Source organism: Salarias fasciatus, chromosome 5 (genome assembly GCF_902148845.1).
Source record: "Salarias fasciatus chromosome 5, fSalaFa1.1, whole genome shotgun sequence".
NCBI lineage: Eukaryota > Metazoa > Chordata > Actinopteri > Blenniiformes > Blenniidae > Salarias > Salarias fasciatus.
The window spans coordinates 23810450-23833466 of NC_043749.1; positions in this window are offsets into that span (position 1 = coordinate 23810450).

Genomic DNA, 23017 nt, shown 5'->3' on the forward strand with positions numbered 1-23017 from the left:
CTTAATGAATGTCATCAATAGTTTGTGAGTGAAATTCATCTCTCTTACTGGGAACTTGTATCATTTTATTGATTTACTTCGAACATAAAGGATACAGCTGACACTGATATCGAAGTAACCCTGACGTCATAAAATATAATTTTCTACAATGTAAAGTTAATAACTATGAGAGAAGAATCGTGTGGGGAACTGGCCAAAAAAGAGTCGGAGCGACGAACTTCTGCCAGAATAGAAATGTGGATTCCATATGTGGTGACACTGTTTTTCTGAATAAAGTCAGAATGATTCCCATGTTTTCCCATAAAAAACAGAGAAAAAGGGAACAATTTATATGATAACGATCCCCAAGTCGGGTTTTTTTTTTCTCTCAGTAAACCCCTGTGTCTTCATCTGCTCAGTGTAACGACTTCTCGTGACAGCCTCCTAATTCTGAAGTATCAGCTCTGCGATGACAGAAACTTCCCACGACCCCGCATCCATTTTTCAAATAATCCTTCCTCTTTTTCCCCACTGAGGTCCTCCCGTCACGTTGAGGCTTTAGAAAAGCGGTCTCCTCATTCTGGCGCTGAGCTCTCGCTTGTCTTTGGCAACAGTTTCTCGGCTTTAATGCGAATCTTGAGATCTGGATAACGTTGTGGAAACCTGTCACTTCAAGCACATCCACTTGGGTCGAGACAGACTACATTTACTGCTGTAAAATATGAGGGAACGTCCTGAGAAGAATTCGTGCTCCCAGCTCCCATCTGTCTTCCAAACCGCCCTGTCCCGTCCAGGGCGGAGGGACGGAGCCGATCCCAGCTGACTGTAGGTGAAGGCGGGGTGCAGGTCGGCGGCCCGTCACTGGACAAACACAGATGGTCACACAAACACCGGCAGCTGAGAGACGCCGGCGAGCCTCGGACGTTCTGGACTGAGTGAGGAAACTGGAAAAGCGAGAGGAGCCTCGTGCGCGCACAAGAAGAACCCACAAACTCCGCGCATAATAGCCGCTAATCCCAAAATCAAACTGCAGCCAGCCAGTTAGCATAACTTAGCATAAATTCAAGAAACAAAGGGCAGAGAGACCAAAACGCTCACTGTGAACTTCGTTTAGGAAAGTCCAGATAAAGCTTGCTGAAATGCAACATGCCAGAATTATTTTTGTTCAGTTATAATGTCAGTAAAATAAAATAAACAAAAAAACTCACCTTGTATTAGAACGTGCACAAATCAAAAACAGGGATTGTCTTAATGCTAAATACTGTATTTGTTCATATAAATGGGAGTCGCTCCTTTTCTTCAGCCTTGAAAGAATCACTTAACTCCTGCTTCCACGTGACATTTGACCCCATCACACGATGAGGTTCCTCGATGTTTGCTTTGTGCTGCCTTCAATCTTTTTCAAAATGTGCTTAACACTGCTGTAACAATGATAAAAATGAGTACGATTAACTTGTTGCTCACACAGCAGACATCTACGTAAGTGAAGTCTTCACATGTGAAGCAGTTATTATTTCTCATTCCACAGATAATTGGATTGTTGATTCAAATTGACTCAATTAAGTCAAATTTCAACTGGCAAAAAAATTATAGGATTTATCTGTCAAATTTATGACCCAAAACTCAACAACTGAAAATTAATTGGCCAACTGTGTTAGCAGTCACGATGAGATCACACACACACACACACACACACACACACACTGACTAATTGCAGTCTTTTTTCAGATTTTTGACTTTTATACCATTGTAAACTGCAGCTTGTTTCTATGTCGTTGTTTTCTTTGTTGTCTTTACATGATTTTATTGACCTTGTTCAGAGCAGTTGGCTACATGCATGTTTTAGGACTAGAGGAGAAAACCCGCAAACGCACAGGAAGAACACACAGACTCCACACAGAAAAGCCAGGCCAATAACTCTAAAAACAAAAACATCCATCTATTTTCTTTTAAAGGTAGATTATGCTAATTTTCAAATCCCTCTTGTTGGAAATCAAACAAAATATGACTCACTCTTTCTGTACTTAACCAGTTCACTTAACAGTTCCCCAAACACGTCACACGTCTGTCATTACCGTCGACATGTTTAAGCACGAGCGCCAGCAGCCGTGCAGCTCTCCGTATGGCCGCTGCACACTGACTGACAGAAGAAAACAAATGCCCTGACGGCACCAATCTCCAACAGCAATAACAAATGTGTTTATAGGTTTCAGATAGATGTATATCAACGGTTCAAGAGCAATCACAGCGGCGGTAAACACGGCGTGCCTTCACGGCACTAATTCCAGCAAGTCGCACGATATTTACGTTGAGAAGCTGTCGCCTCCGCCGTCTGATGTCAGCCTCCATGTGCTGTCCCGGCCGTGTCACGGCTGTTTTGCCTTCGCCTTGCACGCTATTTGCTTCGTGGGTATTGCTGGACTCTCATCCTTTTTCTTTCTGATCTGTTTTTCTTATCTTCCACTTCAAACAAAAGTCACTCCGCTCCCCCAAAACACTGTCAAACAGCTACTAAGGATGCTCCTGGTGCTTTCAACTCACTTTTGGCCTCCCCTCCCTTTCACTGCCGGTGCACGGCATACAGATTATCAGCGGAGCATCCCTTTGTTCCTGCATGGAGGGGATGGGGGTATTTGAGTTAGATCTCCTGGATAACATTCGGAGCACCCAGATTTAATTTCACGCAAGGGTCTTTCGTGCTGTCGGAGTTGCTCATACTGGGATGATGATATGGTGATTATTGTTATTATTTTAGAAGATTTAACAGGAAAACTTTGAGATCCATAACCTCTGCGTGGTATGGAAATCCTAAATATGTGAAAACAAACAGGAGTCTGAGTGCAGTTTGTGTTTTCTCGTCCACATGCTCCCAGGCCGTCTGTGTTCCCATCTGTGAGCCGAGACTCTTTACTGGAAGAGGAACTGGGCGAGCAGAAAGCAGGCTCCGGCAGACAGTCAACTCAGCAATGTTGTTGCTTTTTATGGCGTGATGGACCGGTCTTATCAGTGGCCATTCTGGCAAAGCTGACAGACTGAAGAAGAGAATCTGATCTGCGCTTTTGTTTTGATTTCCTCAGACCTCTTATCTGCGAGCGAGTTGGGCGAAATCCAGCCTCAGACGTAGCGTCCAGAGAGGAGACGACACGCTATGTGGTTACACCTTATCACTGCCACTCGGTTATGCGTGACACACCTTGGCAGCGACTCGTGCATCTCTCACCATGGTTACTGCTTCAAACAGTTTGCACATTACACAGCACTTTTTTTTTTCTATTTATTCAATTTGCTGCTTGGTTTGCAGTTTTATCTTTGGAATTATACCTGAACTGTATTTACATTTTGTCTCAATTTCTTTGATTGGCACAGTTTTCAACCAACCAACCACTGCCTGATCACAGAAACTCCACAAAGTTACACTTTGGCATTAGATTGAAGATTTTTCTTGGCATTGGGCAGTCCGTAGTTAGGCAAACGAGCTGTTGCAATAATGTGGTTAATATTCCTGAAATCATTTTCCAACTTTTCTCTTTATAGCTTGAAACAGTCGGTGTGTCCTGCTGATGTAGGGTTAATCTGACCTGTATTGGTCGACTCAGGCGTCACAGTCTAATGTAAACCCCATGAGTGAAAGGTAAACACAGGGAAGAGATTGTAGCAGACGGTGGAAACAAATGTTTTGGTAGGATAAAGCAGCGAGGTTGGAGTGTCTGCCCCGCAGTGTCTCTCACCTCCATGTGGAAAGCTTTTCAAAGCAATATTTACAACTTTTAAACCACCACGCTTCCTGCCGCGGACAGCGACACATATGCTGGAGGGCTCCTCACAGAAACCCAAGAAGGCTCTTCAGGGCTGAGTGTAGCGTGGCTGGATGGAGCTACTTTCACTTTTTCTATTTGATCAAATCGAGCACAGACAATAACACTTTACATTCCGATAAAGCAACAACGCTAAAGAAATGCTGGAGTTTATATCCTCTCCCATCTGAGAAGTGTCTCTGTCTTACATACACTAACTTTCCAGAGGGATCGTGTGTTTACTGTCATTTCTCAGAGCGAAGAAGACTTATCTTCACACTTCACAGAGCTCATACCTCTCCCACCACCAGAACATGCCTCACCGGGGAGTAGAGGCAATTCAGTCCACAGCAATCCAGTATGAGCTCATGTACAGTGAAGCATCCTGGGAATATGTTGCTGCAATGAGAGCAGTTTCAGACAGTCCGTGAATCAGGAAGTGATTCCTGCCAGAATCTGAGTTTTATCCTTCAGAAGAGTCTTAAAAACTGATTTTTGAATCATAGATCTTGTATTTTATGTGTTCTCTCTGACTTCTGCAGCCTCACGCTGTTATCATGTGTTTATTCCATTTTGCATGAGGCTACTCTGAACATTGTTTGTGTTTCTGTTTGTTTTTAGCAAGTTGCCCATGGAGATGTAACCCTTCAAGGCACATCTTGTGCCAGTGCCAGATGGCGCCTCTTGTCTTTTCCCCAGTGCGGGCCGATGATGAGTTTCAGAGTATCATTCAGAGAAAAGACGGGTAATTGTTGATGCGAAGGAGAGTCAAGTGTTTCGCCTTACACTTTCAGCCAACCACAAATTCAGATATGTTTTATCGTCCTCATTCATCTGGAGTGATAAACCAAGCCTGCTCTGACCTGAGAGCTGAAGGAGGCCACGGCGTTGCTCTGGTATATTTAATATTGTGTGACATGCGGGGATGGGGCAGCATCAGGAGCGTCCCCATACCGTCCTCTCTCTCTCTCTCTCTCTCTCTCTCTCTCTCTCTGCGGGGCATACCACACACACCAGACCCGGGGAGCGGCTCACGTCAGATGATCCCCTTTCTGCTTCATCCGCCGCCGACAGGGCTGTCGTCAGAGGGTTTTACCAGCGGTGTCTGTGAAACCCGAGAGTTGTTGGACAGACTTCACACTGGGGGCAGGAGGTGAGGGAGGGATGGTTTAGCACTGTTGAAGAGGTAATGCACACCCCCAGTAGTGGGGAAACCGTGGCTTGGTAGCCCGCCACAGGGCTGCCTGAGTGTGAGGAAAGCCAAACCGTCGCCTCTGAGGGGATCGGATTTCCTCACAACTTGTTGCCTGATGCTATATAAACTCTGGCATGCGGTGATGACACCTGATAGGGACTAAAAGGGCCGCTGGAGAGATTCTCTGTGTCCCCTGATCTTTCAAGTCCACTGTCCCGCCCTGGAGCCCAGACTGGCACGGTCGTCCTCCATGAGGCCTCCAGCGGACCTCCAGCGCTCACACTCCGACTCAGCGCTGTGCCGTTAATGAGGCTCTCGGGGGAACTGTCGGCCACAAATAAAGGGACGGCGCGGGACCAGGGGCTCCCTTTAGCCGCCGTCTGGAGGGAGCCTCCCTCATTCAGCTTTATGAGTCTCCGCTGGAAAAATCTATTTATTTACCTACTGAAACTAATCACGTTTGACCAAACTGCACATAATGGAGGTGATTGATCAGTGACGAAAAAGATGATTGGGAACTCCAACATTTAAATAAACTTGAAGGATAGTTCAGTTGTCCACTGAGTTCATGTTTTTATGGCTTTTAATAAAGTCAAAGTAACTTAATAAATAAAACTATATAAAGCTTAAACATAATGTTAGTTTTTCTAGTTTTGCTGGTTGATTAGGGAAGAGCATCAACAGCAGCAGAGTGAGGCTCACCATGTGGTTCGCCAACTTTCCTTAGTTTGAAATGACGTTATTCCTTCAATCATAGTGTGAAATTGCCAACCAGAATCGATAATGAGGACATAAAACAAGAAGCTGAAGTTAATCTAAAAATGAAGTGTGGAATTATTACATCTTAAATTTCAATCTGAAGATAAATCATTTTTTCACAACATAAACAGTGGATAGTGACAAACTGGAGGGAAAAAGTAAATGGTAAACCTCATATTTCAGTAAGTTCCTGACAAATGATATTAAAAAATGATAGGAAATTATATTTTGCTTGGATAAAATATTAACAGTATCAGGATCCCACTATGTTTAATTCTGCCAGCATGAATGATCATGTCATGTGAGATTCATATTTAATGTATTTCAAAATTCAGATAATATGCAATAACTTCTACTCCTACTTGAAATTAGATTTAATCTGGATTTTAACTGATATTTTTAGTTTTTCTCCAGTGTACAAGTATTTTAATCTCATTGTAATTCTCATTTTATTATGTTTTTATTTGAAATTTCAGTGTTTATTTTTGCAAACTTGTCTTTTAATTTTTTTTTTAGACATTTCTTTTATCTTAGCGGTTTATTAGTCCACTTTGCAGTTTTTAATGTTTCCTCAGTCTGGTCCACCGTTGAGCGCAGACTGCTCCGGTGACGATGTTTCCCTCTTGGTTTATCTGTGCTCAGTCGTGTGTGTCTAACTGTGTCTGTGTTTGTGTTTGTGTGTGTGAGTGTGAGTGTGTCTGGATGTCTGTGTGTACTTTGCAATGGGAGGAGAGTGGGGCTTTTAAAGCAAAAAATGTCCTACAGCATTTTGTTTGTAAGGTACTTTATAGATACAAATTGAATGATTGATTAATTGATTGGATGATTGAGGTGTGGAATACCAGGAAATATGCATTAAATATGTTTTAGCTGTGAAAATGAGGTAAATTAACCGGAGCCATTAAAAACCTGCTGTTACATCATTAAACAACTAAAGAGTGGCATTTCCAGAGTCCTGAATGGAGCAATGAGTGCTGCCGACATCAATTATTCATTTTTATTGAGTGGGATGTGAGTTTTCTTCTCTTTTAACATCACAAACCTGATGAGCTGGCAGCGTCTGAGAGAGGAGGGCGGCCTCACATGAATTCATCATCACAGAAATGTGCCGATCGATATTATATTCTTATGTGAAGATCAAGCTAATGCATGAGGTTGACTGATCATTGAAAGAGAGAGAGAGAGAGAGAGAGAGAGAGAGAGAGAGAGAGAGAGAGAGAGAGAGAGAGAGAGAGACCAACAACAAAGTGAAAACATGGGGCAATAAATGGTTTTATCTTATCTTGAGCTAGATCCAGATGTGCAGCATATCTGAATTGCACGCCAGTTTGGTTGTTCCTGCAATAAAAAGTGTCTGTGGATCAAAATAGTCAGGCTGCGGGAACCAGGAGGAGGAAACGTGCTCACCTGATGTGACATAAGATTTCAAGTGTTTCTCCTCCAGTTGCACATTTGTAGCACTTCAGCCGAATCGCATCCAGTTCCACAGTTCCTGAATATCGGGTCAGTGTTAGAGTGAACAGTCCTGCCTCTGACCTTTTATATTCTTTAAGCTCTTTGGAGAGTCACTTCAGTTGAGGATTAGAGCTTGCGGAGGAATTTGGCAACAGGAGACAGCGCTTTTTGTTTTTCGACGGCCGAGGAAATGGAAAACTACCACATAGTTCTGCGAAAGCTGCAAAGACTGAACGCGAGCTGGGGAAAAAGGCAGGATTAAAACACCAGAGGGCCCCTCTTTCTGCGCTCAGGATGTTGTTTATGTCGTTGACAGGCCTTTTAACCTTCCTCAGCTCCTTCTGTGAGGTCTCTTTAGGAGCTCACGTAGGGTCTGCAGCCTGTGGAGTCTCCATTCAAGCAGTTGCATTATTTATGAGTGCTGCGTCTGTTACTCTGACTCCCTTATTGAGATTGTTGATACCTCATCATGGAACAAAAATAATGAGGGGGGGACAATAAATTTAAGCGCTGTCAACAGCCACTTGAGAGGACAACATGTCAGGTTCCTCGGCCCAACTTCCAGTTGACGTCAGCGGTATGTTTTCCTGCTGGACAGGTCCAGCGCCTTGGCCTCAAGGCCCATTTCACACTGGATTAGTTTCCATTTCATGCCCCAGCCCAGCCCCCGGCTTCTATATCAGAGACATGATCTGAGGGTAAATCCTCAAAAAATCTTTTTCATCTTTTGTCATGGGTCTGAAAGCAGTGTGACAGAAGTTAGCTTTGGGGCTATGAAATATGTTAGGTCAGGCCAAAATCACATTCTAATCCAGTTGTTTGAAATAGATCTGAAAATGGGTTTATAAATCACAAAATGTATTGTGCTTGAAATGTTGAATAAACTGGGAAGAAACGCAGCTTTGCGCTAAGCCGCGGTTAGCATGATAGCATGTAAACTGATAACAATGCTCAGACCACCAACAGCACATTCCTCACGCTTCTGTCAGCGGTGTACTCACACACACATAAACACGCAGGTTCCGCACATTTGTAGTCATTCAAAGATGTTGCATGTATCAGAAATACACACACGCACACGCACACACACACACACGAGCACAAACTCGACTTCGAGTATCTAAAATATTTCGTGCTCCAGTCGTGTTTTCTGCAGACAGCTGTATACGTAAAAGCCACAAGCATCTCAACTGCCTGTACACTTCCAGATGTGAGCGAGCACACACACACACACGCGCTCACACACACACACACACACACACGGCGGGTGTTTGTATCAGGGGAAATCATAACAGGAAAAGGACCAAAGGAGAACTATGCCCAAGCTGAAAGAAATTTCCATCACGTCGCGGCTGTGAGCAGACACCTCGTCACCATCTGTGCACGACGGCTCGGTAAATGAAAGACGGTCATTACTGACATTTCCGCCGCACTGAAAACACACGCTGGATGTAAATGTATCATTTACATGACAAGACATTACAGTACCAGATAAATCCAGACTTACGTGCGTGCTGGGAGTTGCTGCAGATCTGATACCAGCTTTCTGTTGTCAATTACCTCCTGGTCCTGTTCCTGAATCAGCGGGAACTCTCGTCCTCTGTCACCTCATCACAATAAACTTCCAGTCGCACTACATTAGCTTTACCTCAATGAGGCCGTTTTAGGGAGAAAACCCACTCCTGTGTTGACCTCTTGACTCCAGTTCATGCATCTTTAACATTCTGCCACGTTCTTTTTGCAGCGCATGCAAACGTACGAGAGAGTGACATAAAACTCTCAGCTGCATGCCAGAAACCACCCGCATGTGTTTTTTACATCAGATGCCATCATGAAATCATCTGAATCCCGGATAAAACAAGTAGATTGACAAATGTTAGGTTTGTTTGCCAAAAAAAAAAACAAACTAGTTGAATCTGTTATGTTTCTGTAACAATCTGTAGATCGACCATGGCTCCATCATGAGAAGAGACTGGGACTTCAGGGAATGTACAGGACATGATAGCAACAAGAAATACAGTTATAATAATAAAAAGAAAAAGAAGAAGAATACTGTGCTATATAATCTTTATTTAGAAAGCACCCGTGTTAAGTGCTGTGTGATAAGAACACAATTACAAGCATTAATGGGACCCGAGGCATTAAAAATGGAACTAAATGATTTGAAAAAGTTACTTTAAAAGCAACACTAGCATGTGAAATAATATTTAAAACTAAAATAAGTGTTAAAAAGTCTTTATTAAAGCAAAAGCATAGGCATTTTCAGGCCATACTACGAGCTGAACCACAAACAAGTCAAGTGAATATTTCACTCCTGCAGCTGCCAAACTGCAAACACATGGTAACGGACGTGAGTAATAGGATTAGTTTGTTTAACTTATTGATAGTTAACTAAGTTAAGTGTCCTGAGATGCTTTGAGTTTTATAAAAAATGAAGCTCAGTTAAAATTTGTGGCATTTTGATCCGTTTCAGTCTGAAGGAAGTCCTAATTGAACGGGGTCATTCCTCATTAACAACGTCTTTCGCTCTGGGCCTGTTCACTGCGATGCCTGCAGACTAACGAGCGTGAGGACCCTCCTGCTCCAGCTCTCCTGCAGAGTGGCACATACATGACTTTCATTTGCCACCACAAAAAAAAAAAAAAAAAAAAAAACACCCCACGGGGTGCAGTTGACCAGCCTGCCTTCATTAGCAGACTTAACCTTCAAGATGTGCTCCTGCCTCCCGCTCTGCCCTCGGGTCTGTTATGGCTGAGAGGAAGTAGGAGCAAGACTCCAGTCAAATATACTGTCAGCGTCCTAACTGGGAACAGGTTGGACAGAGCCAAGTGGGAGACAAGAGTCCCGCTGGGAGGAGGAAAGTTTGTTAAATCCTGCAGGAAGCCGGGCAAGTTCGCTTTCAAATAAAACTGCCTCCTGTCTTCACCGGAGTGACGGAGTGAGATTAAAGCTTCAAATTTAATTTGATAAGGTCTAATTAAATTTGAGAGCGGCCCAGCAGTAATCAGCTTTCGCTTTGGCAATAACACAGCCCAGCCCCATGCCTGACTGAATGGTAGTATTTATGGGACATCTTTGTAAGGTGATGTACCAGCAGGCTCTGATCATGGTTTCAAGATACAATTTTAGGATTAGTGGTCACTGGATCCAAAGACCATTAGCAATGCGGCGTGGATGATCTCACTACGCGAGAGAAGAAAATAGCTGTCCTACATCCATTAGGTACACTCCATAACCACCATGACCTTCCTCCATCTGCTGCACCGGTTTACCTTCCTTGAAGTCTCATTCTGAAATATGGGAAGTATCGTGTGACCTGAAGCTAAGTCAAAGAAGCTGTGGAATTTGTCAACATCGATATGTATCGACGCCAAACGATCGGCGCTGCTCCGCGTCGCTCTTTTGGGGTCACAGTTGGTTAAATACAAGAAAGACCAGCACTAAACTCATCTCATAAATCTGTAGATTATGCGCATTTCAGTGGCGAAGGCTTTGTTTTTGACTAAAAGCTTCGCCTGCTGCATCATCTGGACGAGCTTAAGAAGGAAACAGAGTAGTGAGAGCCGAGGTGAGACCGCCTCACCCAGGTGTCACACCTTTGTTTCCTTCATTTCCTCTGCAGAGCGCCCGTGCTCGCTGTGTGAAGCTGTTTCACGCCTCCCCCCCTCCGCCTGGCCGAGGTCTGATGAGGTCCAGATGTGGTCCAGATGAGGTCCGCGCTTGGCGCAGTGAGCCGAGGAGAGCGGCGGACTCCCGGCGCTCCATCAGACCGTCGGCGCGTCGCTCGGATTGATTCTCTGACATGGAGGAACATGCTGCCCTCCGCATCTCCAAAGCTTTAGTTTTGCAAAAAAACAAACAAGCAAAGGCCTGTCATCATTTATTTTTAATAAAATATTTATGTCATAGAATATTGCCTCTCGTTATGTTCTGTGGTCAATGTTAGTTTACTCTTTCTGCACATGCTCAGCCGTGTGCAGATCTGATGACTCTCCTTTCAGCTCGTTGCCTCAGTATCTAAATAAACCACAACAAAATGTGATCCACATTCTGCAAGCAGTTTAAATCACAGAGAAATAATTTTGGGACTTTTTTTTTTTGATGATCAATTGTTGTGAGTCACGCGAGGAGGACAGCCTGAGACTCTCTCTTCCTTATTTCATTGATACAAATCTGAACTACATGTGTTGCTTGTTTCTTATGAGGGCAGGTTACAGGAACTTAGAGATGGAATTGAGCGAAAAAAAAAAAAACTTCTTTATCAGTTAATTAGTGTATTTGGTCAAACAAAAGGTTTCTCACATACAATATTCTGACAGTTTTTGTTCTTTTGCACGTTTCCATGTGACTGTGGAGCAGCGCAGTCTCAGCTCATTCGGCAGCTGCATGATGCTGGATGTGCAGGACTGGACACGTGTTTGAGGTTCTCCGGGGCTTTCGCCTCTAGTCTGCAGAAAAATCTGAAATGCAAAGCAAGTGCACAATAATTCAGCATATGTTACTGTAGCTTAACAGGAAGAACTGAGGAAAAAAATAAATATATCAAGCCATCACACTGAATTAATGTTCATTATTTAATTCAGAACATGTTTTTTTAAATCTATTATCTTGTATCTTCAATTAAATTGTAATGAATCAGAAAAGCCAGCCCTACATTTTCTCTTTCTGTGGCGTCAGTAAACCTGAGGTGCGTTCACATCTCGTGTCATTTACAGATAGACTTGAGAGCAGGAGCAGAGCGACTGAGATACGATTAATTACTTGTAATACCGGAGTGCTGATTATATGTGCGTCAAGATTTTCAATGAACTGGATCAGAGGCAAAAACTACATTTACAAACCTGTGGCAGAGTTCACTCTGATTCATCCAATTATGCTGCAATTATAGAAAGAAAATCATTTCTCAGGGTGATGTGCTGAGATAATTAGTTTTTGTCTTGTACATAAAAATGTAAAAAAAAAAAATAAAAATAAGTGATGAAATAAATACTACAGTGTTCTCTGAGGGGTGGAAATACAGAACTAATATTCTTAATATGCATTTGAACCAGAATCTGTCAAATCTGCTTTTACGATAAAAGAAATGTAAGAGAAATAAAAAATATAAAATCAGTCTTTATTTAACTTGCAGCACTGTGGCCTTAAATAAACACATGTCATTACTGGAGCCACAGTTGAGCACTTCACAGAGTGTTAGATAACTCCCTCTCACTTTCTCTGCGAGATGCTCTGAAACCGTATCACCTTTTATTATACTGTAATGGTGAAAACCTTTGTCAGCACCGTCTCCGATATCAAAGCAAGTAATGTGACTGAAATCCAGGTAGATTTCTAAGGCAGCAGACGAGAGAGACAAAAAAAAAATCCTGATAATTATCGGCTGTCACAAGGTATATAGATGATGCAGAGCGATTACGGATGACATAGAAATTACTGTGTAATTTCAGATGCTATAGACGCGTTCAGGAGGAGCAGGTCTCCTCTTGTACTGTCTGACAGATGATATTCAAATGGAAGTCGGGGCCAAAGGGACAACATGCCATTATTGAACCATCTGATATGCCAGGGACTTATAATGGTGGGACCGCATGCAGTACAGCAGATCAGCCACCTTCTAGGATTTCAGGGGAGCAGAGAGAACACAAAACACGCTCCCAGAAAAGATCTGGATCATTGTACTGTACAAGGAGGACTTTGAAATAATCACCTAGTCAGTGACATTTATTTCATGTTGACAGCTTTTGGTAAATGTTAAATGGGTTTTACTTGCATGGTAAATGCTTTTAACCTCAAGTCATCATGTGCAAAAAGCTGGTTTTCTTGTTTTGCTCGGTCAGTTTGGTAGAGACTTAATGACCTTTACCTTTACGGGTCCGCATACCAGGCTAATGTTTTATTTTCTGCTTTATTTTACTAAATAAACTCAATCAAATAATCAATCTACCAACAACGAGAACACTGCATGCTAGCAGGTGCTAACATGCTGTCAACTAAGTACAGCTGAGATTAGTACATTATAACAAAATGTATAAATCATCTAGAACTGATTAAAATGATGACGATGATGATGATGATGATGATGATGATGATGATGATAGTCTTTGATAGAAACTCAATGGCTCACTGCTGTAATTCCAATTATTTCCAGTGATGACTTGCGTTGTTGCAATCCGTCCAATATACTGATCAGCACATTTCATCCAAGTTGATAGAAAGCCTTCATTATGGTCGTTAGAACCAGAGAAATTACTTCTGAATTATGAAGGTAAAATAAACATATTTACTGCATCGAAGTGGCGATGAAGTGCCTCCATAACACGTAAACAGAAAAAAGCTCTGGGGATTAAAACAACAGGATCTCCAGATGTATAAAGGTTTCTTTGTGACGATGGCATCCTGTTAAAGAAGCACAATCCAATAAACCTTCAAATGTCCTGACATGCTCATGCATGTAGAGTAATCCCATGTCACAAAGTAATCACTGTGCGGTCACGGCGGCCAGATTTAGGCTTTAATAATAGAATTTTTTTGTTTTTTAGAAAAGCAGGATTTATGTAATTGTCTTCTGAAATGAAAGATTGGAAAAGATATGCACTGGCTCTTAGACTCACGGTCGTCTTACGCATGAAATCAAAATCTGTGAAAGGGCGTTCAGAGATATTCTCAAGCTTGACTGGAAAGCTTGATATGATCGGAGATCTTCACTCTCAGTCCAGATCTGATATGAAAAAGTGTTCGATCCAGGTGGAGCTGAGACCATGAGGTGTGTGCATTACAGCGGTCAGCTGCAGCCTGGCTGTGAGGGTTACTCTCCGGTTCAGGTCTGATCGGGTCATCTGAGCAGGTGGAGAGGTTGCAGGTTTGCCTTTTGGGTTGAAGTCGGTGGACTTGTTCTTCTGCACTTCAGATTTACAGACCGTGTCCTCCATGACCACTTCGGGGCATCTCAGAGTGAAGATTCGCCTATTTGTGGAGCAGATGAGAGCTTAAGAGGATATATGGCAGCGTGAGAGTCGTCTGTGTTGACACTAATTAGCGAGCAAAAATGTGGAGGCGCTTTGAAAAACGGAGATTTAAGAGCGTCAGATCAGAGGCAGCGGGACGGAAACTCCTCAAAAAAAAGGCTCTCAGTGCTCTTACAGCAGATATTCTGAGCCGAGATATTTAGATGCGGAGAGGAGAACTAAAAATAAGAGTCAAACAAGTTTTGAGGAGGACCTGTGTGTTGATCTTAATAAAAACTTTAACGTTTTCGTGACATAACCATCGATGAGAAGTGAAACGGATTTGCTCCTGAGTTTTGGTGCTTTAAAGTTTGGAAGTGTTTCCAAAACTAATAATAAGAGGATGTCTGAACTTCCTCTCACTGCACAGGTTCTTTTCGGGTGACTTGGTAATTGAGCCCAGCTTTTCGAAGCTGTTGGATATGAATGTAACATGAATGACAGGCTGGACTCAACACTTCTACTGCGTCTCCCTCAAATATCTTTCACTTAAATTCTTCATATGTTTTTCTCCCTCTGCCTTTTGTCACTGACGTCGTTCCTGTCTACTCTCACATAATTTTACATATACAGAAAAAGAATGTTTGTTATCAGTGATGTATTTGTTTAACATTTTTGTTCAATCTTTGAGGTGCATTAAGTTTGGCCTGTTTTCTGTTTTAAGTCAAGCCTGACTTAAAGTATCCAGGTTTGCCCCAAAAATGGCGGGTTTATTTTAATGATCTACTAATATAATGTATTGTTATCACTATTATGTGGAGCTTCAAGATCTTGAAAAACTGTTAATTGTCTGTATATTAATGACATTGTTTTCTAAACCAAAATGTCGTTAAGGGATCGTTCTCATCGTATGTCCTCCTCACGCTAAGAAGTTCCAAAAAGAAGAGAGACATCTGCACAGATATATGCAGATCCGTCCCGCACTCGAGGTTTAACAGCCTCCCATTAGGACGCTCACTTTACAGCACTTCTCTCAGTGCTTGCACACCTACGCAGCGTTCAGGGACTCGCTGCCCCAAATGGCTGCGTTGCCATCAGCAGAGTCTCCTGGGAGGTGGAAGTATCTCCGATTGAGGCTTTCTTAGCCGCCGCTGAATGTGTGAAGCACTTAGACGCACAACGCTGAGAGAGAGAGGGAGAGAAAGTGAAGAGCCGGTAGATGGATTAAGTCATTTCAAACATAAAGCTATTTGAATGCGGTTTAAAGTCGTCCGTACCGAGGCTTTTATCCGACATGATTTGGTTCTTTACCTCCTTTGGATCGTGTGCAGTTAGGGGTCGATGCCACACAATGATTGATGACCTCCATTTGTCGCCCGCAGGGTCTGAAACGCTTTGACTCAAGACAAATGACATTAACAGGAGAAAAAAAAAACTTCTAAGTACAACCATCATTTTATTACAGAAATTCTTTTTTTTTTTTTTTATTTCTTTCTCCTTTATCAACATGGACGTGGATTTCTATACGAAGAGCAGAAAATGATTCCGCTGCTACTCGCCGCTCGCCCAGACATGAATAATGAACCTGCTGGGGTTTTTAAACCGCGTCACATACAGCAGGTAGACCGCAAATATGAAGTCTCACGTATCGCAGGGACAATCAGAGCCCCGGTTCACACTGGAGACAATAACATTTGCATGTTTCCCACCAGCCACATCCATCCTCATCTGTGCAAGAGCCCAAGCAACATTACAGATTGCTATAATCCCTCAAAGCTGACAGTGGTGATGTGGCTGTTAATGCTACTGCCTCCAGGACAACAAATGATTTTTACAGTCGTTTTCCCTCCAGAAATTTGGCGCCAGTGCAGGTGATTGTGTTACAACAATTCTGCTGTATGGAGAAAAAAAAAAAAAAAAGAAAGGAAAAAAATGCCCTGAATGTTTTACAGCCAAATATGGTAATGAAAATATCCTGAAGCCAGCTTAGCATAGGTCAGGTTGTAATGTTTGGTGAATGAAATGCTGTTTTCCAACACTGTGCTGATAGGTTTATCAGTTGAAGAAAACTAATGTAAACCTACTGCTGATGAAACTTGCCATGTGTCCTCCGGTCAGAGGGAGGCGGAGGAGAACTTGAGTTCTGGGGTAAAGAGTTTGTGCTGCGAGCACCTTTCAGCGCCCTGCGATTCGACGCACATTTCCAGGGCCTCCCGACGCAGGTATGGCGCTGTAAGGAGGGCGGGGAGCGCGGCCATGTTTCTGTCATCAGCCGGCTGCAGCCGGGGTCTGCGCTCCAGCTGCTCTAATGAGTGTGTGACATGCAAAACGTGTGCGATAGCCTGAGAAACACAGGTACAGCTGCAGGAGGGGCTGATTGCGTTTGTCTCCAAGCTTCCAGATGTTCGGGAGGTTTTGATCGTAAATTTCAGAAGAGAGGAAGAAAGCAGCAGACGATCTCCAGACGATCAATCAGAAGAGGAAGACGGGAGAATAATATTTCAGATTTTTAGTCGTAGAGACTTTTCTTTGTCTCGAAGCTACAGACAGAACCGGCATTTTTTCAACAGAATAAAATGATGGCTGTCGGAATTACAGCATGATTTGTTTTACTTCAGGTGAAAAAGGGCAAGACTTCAGCATCCTGTTCATGCATGTTTCAGCTGTTGATGTTGCACCTTTCTGTGCTTCACACTAAAAATCAAACCAGTTGAATTAAAATGCTGATTCAACAACACTTTGATAATTAAACGTCAACGCCACGGGGAGAGTCTAACCTAATCTAGCCTAACCCAGACAAACTTTTGAAAAGGTAACCTGTGCGTTTATAGAGTCTCTCTTAATTATAGGGTGTCTCAATAATGTGCTCCTGGCTGTAAAGTTGTGCTCCTGTGATGCAGTCATTGAGCTGCAGCACTGTGTGGGTTAGTCTAATGACTAATTCACTCAAACTTACATCAGTTAGTGAGAAGTCATGTCGGTTCGGTCCGTTTATCTTAAAGGGATACTTCAACATTTTGGCAAATTGGCCCATTTAGCGCAATTCCTTAGTCATTTCGAACAGCATACTTACTTTTTTTGTGAGGGCGAGCTCTTGTTTATTCAGAGGCGAGTCAGGGAAGGTTTTCGGGACAGACACAATAGAAGTGGGCGGAATTTTTGTTCCCCCTCGTCAAACTCATCAAATTCAAAATCCAACAGCCCCAAAACACTTTGGTGGACACGTTATAATCCGCACATTCACTACGCTGTGGAACACCAACAAATAATATTGTAGCGTTACGACACTGAAGCAAATACTGGGAACTACTTTTTCTTTTGAAATCACTACACCCAGACGCCATATTTAGTAACTAGTTCCGTCTTAGCAATCTTCGCATAAACAACTCAATCTCGTAATTTTGCGTTAATATTTCACAGAGTAGTGAACGTGCAGATTATAACGTGTCCACCAAAGTGTTTTGGGGTTGTTGGATTTTGTATTTGATGAGTTTGACGAGGGGGAACCGAAAATACCATTCACTTCCATAGTGTCCATCCCGAAAACCTTCCCTGACTCACCTCTGGATAAACAACAGCTCGCCCTCACAAAAAAAAGTAAGCATGCTGTTTGAAATGACTAAGGAATTGCGCTAAATGGGCCAATTTGCCAAAATGTTGAAGTATCCCTTTAAAGTAAGTTCAAGCTTTTATAGGCCTGTGAATGAATCAAATACAGTAGGAACATTAACGTTAATGTTACTCACAGTCACATATCTTCCATACTGCCATCAGGAAGACTGGCTGAGTTCAGGATTTTTGAGTAAACAGACATTCGGTGAAATAGAAACCACCAAGGCAGCAGCTGTGGCAAATAAAAGCGTTAGGATGGCACAGGAAGCAGAGACAGGTCAAGTGTAATTAACTTTAAAAAAAAAAAAACAGCAATTATTTTTATGACAAAGTTACTTCATAAAATCTTTCCCAGAAATGTGAATGATTGAAAGCAGAATCACAGCAGCCTGATCCTTTTGTCCTTGTTCCTCAAGTGATTCACGCTGCTGCTGCTGTCTTGGATCAAAGTGGATAAAGAGAGAAAAGAACCCACTCCTGAAAAGACGATCTGAGGTAACGCACAATATAACAGTAATGGCTGGTTGCAGCGGTGGTTATTTCCACTCTATATGACCAGCAATAACAAACTGAGGTGGGGAGCTGACCTGAAATGATGTTTCATCCATATGGCCACGATGGTAAAGCCATTAAACAGCCTCCCCAGTGTTATCATTATGACAGTAAAACGTTAACAACACCACCACCGGGCTCTTCCACGTCGGTGGGGGGAGAGCCGTACGCTATCAGGGAGGGCGCATTAGTTAGTCCAGATTGGAGGTGAAGGAATCAGTGCTGCTTATACAAATTCAGCGTGTTATTGTTTCCTCTCTCGACCCCTCACCCCGAAACCCCCCCGGCCCCGTGCTCACTCAACCCTATTTTACATTAAAAATTAAATAGGCCATTAATAATATACAATGATGACAATCTAAATATCTGAGTGCCTGAACCCAATGACCATGAGAAACCTTATTACCCAGGCAGACCTGCGCTCTGAGGGAAAGTTGCAAACTTTAAAGGGCCAGTCCGCTCAAATCCTGAAACACCTTCACTTCACGTGTTTATCTAACAGTTTGACCATTTTCCTTCAATAACATTACCACTGTTACATTGAACAATTTTCAGTCAACAATAGAATAGAATAGAATAGAATAGAATAGAATAGAATAGAATAGAATAGAATAGAATAGAATAATTTCTGCCTTTCAGGATGACAAATAAACACCCACTTTTGGATTTTTCACTTGACTGGTGAAGTACAATAAAAATATGCATTAAACTAATTAAAACATGACATCTGAAATCAGGAAAGACCGGCACTAATCCCGTTAATTAGAACAAGATAGACATTCAGATGATTTGATATTTCGCTGGTGGTGTGGTGACGCTATCCAAACACCTACCGGCAAATTAGAAGCTTCATTATTATGAACATTTATCGTTCAGTAAAATATTCCTTCTGCTCTGTGGCCCCAATATAATAAACATTATTACTCATCTGCATGTATATTTATTTGTAAGTGTTAATAGAATTTGGTTAACATAAAAAGTTACTCATCACATACAATGATATTGTCCTGAGGCATGTTCTTTGTTGTATTGTAAAAGAAAAAAAAACAATTGTGTATTTAAAACACCTTAGAGAGAGCTACAGGCTTTTTTCATGTTACTGTCAATTAAGAGGTTCCACTTTACCTGAGGCAGTTTGATCTGTCAGGAGACAGTGATGAATTCAAATCAGCTGCATCAACGCCGAACGTAAAAATGATCAGTTCTTTTAAGACAGCCGAGTTACAGCAGGATAACTTGTTGCAGAATGTTTAAATATGTAGCAGTTCTCACAGAAGGCTTTGAGTCACAGTGAGTTTAAAATGGGAAGGGAAGAAAGAAAATGAGAACTACTTGATTTGTGCATCAAAATCACATGAATATATTTGCACTAGAGGACAGTAAATTACACATAACGGTGGAGGAAGAGAGTATTCTCCTCCCGAATCAGAGAAGTCTGCTGAAATCGAGGCTGAAGGTTTTTGGATTCGTTGCTGTCATTGCTCCATCAGTGGGGGGGGGGGGGGGGTCAGAGTCACGACGTCATTTCCAAATGTTTTCAATGGCTATAATGCTCCGAGACATCTGCCAGTGGAAATCTTTCTGCTGCGAGCAACGCTCCAAATGTTCTCATACGGGCCGCGCTCTGAAGTGTGTCACACGGCGGATGATCATCAGGACATTTTCAAGATGATGTTATGTATTAACAATCAATAACAGACATCATTTTTCAACTTACACTTGAAAGGATAAGCCAGATGGTGTAATTGCTCAGACAAGCATGATTTTCCTCCCAGCCTGTGATGGTTGGGTCCTTTTGTTTGCACGGGGTTGACCACAAACACATGCTATTCCTCAGAGGAGTCGTTCTATACGGGCCGCGTTTTTGATCATCTGTCATAACGGATGAGGACGAGATTGCAGATAACGACACAGCTTTCCTACATGCAGCCATATTGTAAAATAATCTATTTCATCTATAATATGATGTGGATTTCATGTCTGAGGTCTGCTTATGAGGGAAAAATAAACTGAAAGCCGAGATGGTGTGTGGTGAGCTGCGCGTCACTTGGTGTGGGCGTCAGTGTGGATGGTATATTAATTTCCAAAATGTAAATAGATCTACTTTTTTGTCTTCACATTGAGTGCGCCTTTGTCCGTGTGCTGGAGCCGAGAGTCAGACCTCCATTAAAAGCGAGCGGCTGATGTCTGCGGCTCCTCTGAGGCCTGACAGCTCGTATCAACATCTGAGAGCCGCTGACTGTGTCTTCTTCTGCCGGGTCCCCAGACTGCCGCCCCGGCTCCACCTGCCTGATGCTAAAAGACGTCAAGCTGGGATAATTGGCCCCCCTGTCCACTTTTTTTTTTTTTTTTACTGCCATCAACACTGCTTGAAAGCTCTCCTTCACACACACATGCACACAAACACACACACACACACACACACACACACATTGCTATCACTGTAAGATCCTCCCACTGCTCTACCCTTAAAAACTAACGATTGAAACATTGATCATAAAGCCACGTCTTACAGCAAACAAGTAAAACGGCGAGGACCTGAGGGCTCCATAAGGTGAGCTGCTGTGGTAGCACGCTCATATCACATTACAAAAGGACAGAAATCCAAGAAAACACACACACACAGCTCTCTGTCTCTGTCTGGCCTCTCATCACTTGCAAACTAAATTCACATTCATTTTCATTCCAGACACCATTAAGACTGAGTAATGACGATTTCTGCCACTGGGAGCAGTGGGTGTCTCTGGAGTCTCGTCGACAGACTGGAGGAAAGAGAAATGCGACAAAATGATTATAGTAACAGAAACTGACCAGAGATTTGGCCCCCCCAATGTCTCAGTTTTACTATTTGGGATTTTTTTTTTTTTTTTTTTTTAAATGCTTGACAATCCCAAACCCAATGACTTCATTTGAGATCTGCATTAATAACAATGCAAAGACCTACTAATACTGTGATTCTGACACACAACATGTGGTCGTTACATTAACCTTAACACTGGATTATTAAGCCGACACAAAGGGAGATGACAGTCCAACAGTTGTGAGTTTATTCGTCTGCACGATTCCACTGGGAATTTAACTTGCAGGTCAAAAAATAAAAAAAAAAAAACAATGGAGGTAAATTCTTAATTTATATGCAAATACAAAGATACCGAGCCTGAATCTGTTCCTCTGAAAAATGCTCCCGTTTGATGGACGCCCCGGGATATACAGACCACAAGCAAATGAAAATATGTGATCATTTCAACCTGCTGGCCAGGATTAAGAGAGACGAAAATTACTGCAAATGTGGGAGTAATTTCAAGACCTTCTGAAGTCGGAAGATAAGATCAAAGGTTTGATTTTAGCAGACACGCACGTTGCAGATGTATTTCAAGGACGCACAGTGACCACAAGAAAAGGATTTGAAGGCAAACTGTTTCACAGAGGTTTTCCCACTTTATGGTAGAAAAATACAGTTTATCCCGTCAGTGTTTCATGAATGAAGAAGCTCCGATCCCAGACTGGAACCAGAAATATCCTCATGGTGAAGTGACTGCACTGAGCACTTTACTGCTAAAACAGTTCTCCCATGTCAAGTGGCATTAATTTGAAGAAATGCTTGTGGTTATTATTTATGCTGTCGTCTAATTCAACAATCACACTTTGCACATTTAAGATACACGGACAGATGCACAGCAGGGGTGCGTGTTAGTTTGAAATTATGCTGACAAACTCCAAGAGCATGATTCAGAAACAAGTCTGAACAAAGAAGGCTGGCGTCTGTCTTCTGGAGACATCTCCAGCAGCAGCATGGCGGCTTCACTCTCAGTGCGGCCCTAATGACTCCTTCTATTAATGTGCTTCACTGTCGACACTTCTGCTCCCTCCTGACCAGACAGAATAAAGATTAAAACAATTATTCCCTGATAAAACAAAAGTGGGTTTTCAGGAGTCGGTTTTTACAACTGCGCAAACCATATGGTTAGCCGATGTGTCAGAGTTTCGCTGTAAAAACATCTGAACCTGATAATCATTGCGGCTTCCATGCCAAGCCACAAAACAAGGTTTACAATGTGCAGCTTTGTTACCAAGCTGCCATGTCTCCTCAGACAGAGAGGCTCCACACGGCCACTCACTCTCAACAAACGACTCCTCACCTCTGCTCGCTCGGCCCTCGTGGCTTTCGGGGAACAGCAGAGCAGCCGGTGAGGGCATCACACGCTGTACCTGCTGGTTAGAAAGTCAGCAGGATTTCTTCTAGTGAGGTTACGGCCCTAAAGTAAGCACCGAGTGAGAGGCGGGATTGTTATTGTATGTATGACAGAGTGCTGGCTCCAGCCCTGCGTCTGCTGTTTGTCACCGGCTGCTCCCCGGTGTTCTGGTTACGGCTCTCGGAGGAGCCGGTGTGTCAGCACACCGTGCAATCCTCCACATCCGCTGGGAGGACGAGGGCCGGTTCCTTCATATCAGTGAAGGTCAGAGGGGAGGACTCGTGCTCCAATTCCAGCAGGGCACAACTGGGAAACATCAACGCTGCTTTCACCGAGAGCTGCAGAAAAGGCATGAAGCAGCGTCTTTACTGCCGTCCTGGGGAACAAACCCTAATTGCAAATATCCATCCACTTGAGTTTTATTACTCTTTTCCTGTAAGTTGGCAAACACAAGAAAAGATAAATGAAGATTTGGTTCTGTAGCCTCACTGGGACAACTCATACCAACATCGTAAAACAAACGTGGCCTCTTAC